Source organism: Alligator mississippiensis, chromosome 2 (genome assembly GCF_030867095.1).
Source record: "Alligator mississippiensis isolate rAllMis1 chromosome 2, rAllMis1, whole genome shotgun sequence".
In the NCBI taxonomy this organism is placed as follows: domain Eukaryota; kingdom Metazoa; phylum Chordata; order Crocodylia; family Alligatoridae; genus Alligator; species Alligator mississippiensis.
In genome coordinates this window covers 127,228,060-127,230,861 of record NC_081825.1, presented here as the reverse complement: position 1 = coordinate 127,230,861, position 2,802 = coordinate 127,228,060, and the positions used below count along the sequence as shown (strand labels likewise).

At 43.9% G+C, this 2,802-nt stretch overlaps 1 pseudogene; it reads left to right on the top strand.

Annotated features, from left to right (window-relative positions):
* The first annotated feature begins 2,214 nt into the window (after positions 1 to 2,214).
* On the top strand, positions 2,215 to 2,372 carry LOC132248971 (U2 spliceosomal RNA; annotated as a pseudogene).
* The last annotated feature ends 430 nt before the right edge of the window (positions 2,373 to 2,802 follow it).

Genomic DNA, 2,802 nt, shown 5'->3' with positions numbered 1-2,802 from the left:
CCAACCTCTCCTCCTTCCCAACCAGTTCACTCACACTTCCTAGCTGATTAACACCATTCCCTTGTTGCTCAATCCAGTCAACCTTCTTCCGAATTGCTTAAAGATACCAGCATCTTAGGATAAGAAACCCTGCTCTTTCTTCATGAGCTCTGTATAGCTCAGAAGTTTTCACGAAACCTTTGAAATACCTCTAACTTGACACCCCTGGATCAGGGACATACATAAGGCTATATTCACGTTCTGGGTGTCCTCCCACTTCTCTTTTATGCTTGTAAATACTGATAAGTCAGGAGCACTGCAGCTACTAACAGGTCAAAGCGCTATCTGGATTCCCACAATAGCAAGACGTTTGTAGTGTTCACTTACATATGCTATAATGTATATGAAACTTAAGAGTAGTTTCTATAGTGCACGTATCACTATGCCTGCTTTGCAATCACAGGTATGATAGATTAAACATAATTTAGTTATGTCTATGCTGCTAACTGGCTTGGGTAACTAATAAGAGACTTCAGCCTGGACCTTTTGTAGAGACCATCATAAGCATGAAAACATCTGACTTAGTTTATGTCCTTTTGGCCAACTGTGAGGCATGGTACACAGAGCCCACAGCAAAACTCTCCAATAGTATTGTGGATAGGTCACCCTGTCAGGGATTGAGGACATATATGCTAGAGGTCTGTATCACAAAGAGATGAGGTTCACAAACAACAAAGGTATCAGGAATGTTATGTTTTTTGAGACACCACATTTTTGCTTACACAAGGGAATCTGATGCAGCCAAATTCTTTATTTTCTGAAGTGAGGGGATGCAAAGCTTGAGACATAATTTGGCTCTACATGTCTATATTCAGGAAAATGTATGCTCATTTATAATGTGGAAAAATACCTAGAGCAATCCAAAAGTCACAGGAACAATAAACTATAACCATATTTTAAATGACTTCTTAGGTGTTTTATGTAGCATCTGATCTTTCATTTTAAATATCTGGGAGCAGATCCTGTCCCCAGATGCAACCAACATCCTATACCCCTGGGAACAGATACAGCCTATACTTCTAAGGAGAGATTCTGCTCTCAGATGGAGCTAATGGCAAGTGTTGCATACCTGAAAGCAATCTGAACTGTGATTATATACTCATTCATCCTTTTCATTTTGAGTATAGCCTTCCTGTGAAAATCAAAGTTCAATTGTTCTATTAAATAAACTATTAAAAAAAATCCACATTCTCATCCATATTATCCAAGTCATGAATTTTAGCCTTTTCTTTCCAAAGAGCTGCTGAGAAGTGAGTACCTCTGGGCAGTGCTGTAACAAAATGATAGGTATTAGTCCAACTGGCTCCTGTAGAACTGCTTGGGTATTTTCCATCCGTTGCCTAACTGTAGGACTTTTCCTGCCACAGATCCTGGGCTGGAAAGAGGTTGAGTTTTCTCTGCCCTATCGACTTTGGCATGTTTGCTTTGCTTTTATCTCCCAGCCTCCTTTCACCAGTAGCAACTGCCTTTCCTTCAGCCCAGAGGATGGCCCCATGACTCCTTTGTTTAACTGCTGTTATAAGCTGCTGCACAAATTACTTGGCAGAGGGTGATTTGTAGTGACAAGGCTTGAACCTTATCCCAGGAGATTCACCAGATACCTTTGCAATGCCCTGCATCTCTCAGGACTGGGAATAGACAGCCCAACTTCCACTTTGAAGCCTGATCTTGCATCATCTGAGCTGTTGCATAAGTGTTTAGTTTAGATGCAATGGCACATGTTCTTTCTTCAGCCAGTGGGCTGCAATAATGCAACTACAATTAGGTCTTATCAGTCCTAATTAGGTCAATGGTATTATGATGGATCAGTACCATTGCCACTATTCGTATATGCCTCCATTTCCTATTAGAGCAACAGATCAGGTAAGCAAAAATTGTGCAGTCTTTTAACCCAAAGTAAGTTACCAATTTTCTAAATGTGACCCTTGAAAATATTTTTCTGTGTTATGCATCCAAAACTCCCAAGGGTGCTGCATGCTTTAGACCTGCCAAAAGATGTGTCTAAAAATGTTCCCATCTAATCCCAGGTAATTTGCAGGTAATGGGAGAGGGGGAGGAGAAGGATATTGCTTAAAATTCTAAAAAATATTTTGACCTGCAGCAAATTTATACTTTTAACAGTTCTTTGATCTTTAATTAACTTTTTTTTGCTGGGTTTTATTCAGTGTTTTCAGATTTTCTTTCTTTCTTTCGTGTAGTATCTGTTCTTATCAGTTTAATATCGGGTATGTCCTCGATGTGAGGACTTTATATTAAATGGATTTTTGGAACTGGGAGATGGACTCGGAGCTTGCTCCATCCACTCCACGCATCGGCCTGGTAGTGCCTTCTTTCTTTCTTTCTTTCTTTCTTTCTTTCTTTCTTTCTTTCTTTCTTTCTTTCTTTCTTTCTTTCCCAGGTGCTCGCCGGCCGCCCGGACACCGCGTGGCGGCGGCGCCTGGCGCGGCCCGGGACCCCGGCGTGGCGCACGCTGTATAAGGCGCCCATCGCCAAGAAGACCGGCGACCTGCAGTGGCGGCTCGTGCACGGCATCCTGGCCACCGGCACCTTTGTGCGTCACTTGGACCCAGCGGCCTCGGCGGCCTGCCCCTTCTGCCCGGGGGTGCTGGACGAGGACATTTTCCACGCCTTCCTCGACTGCCCCCGGCTGCAGCCTCTCTTTGCCGCCCTGGGCGCACTGCTTCGGGTACTGGGCCGAGACCTCTCCGAAGACGCTTACGTCCACTCCTTTCCATACCGGGCGGCCGAGCGGGCCACGGTCAG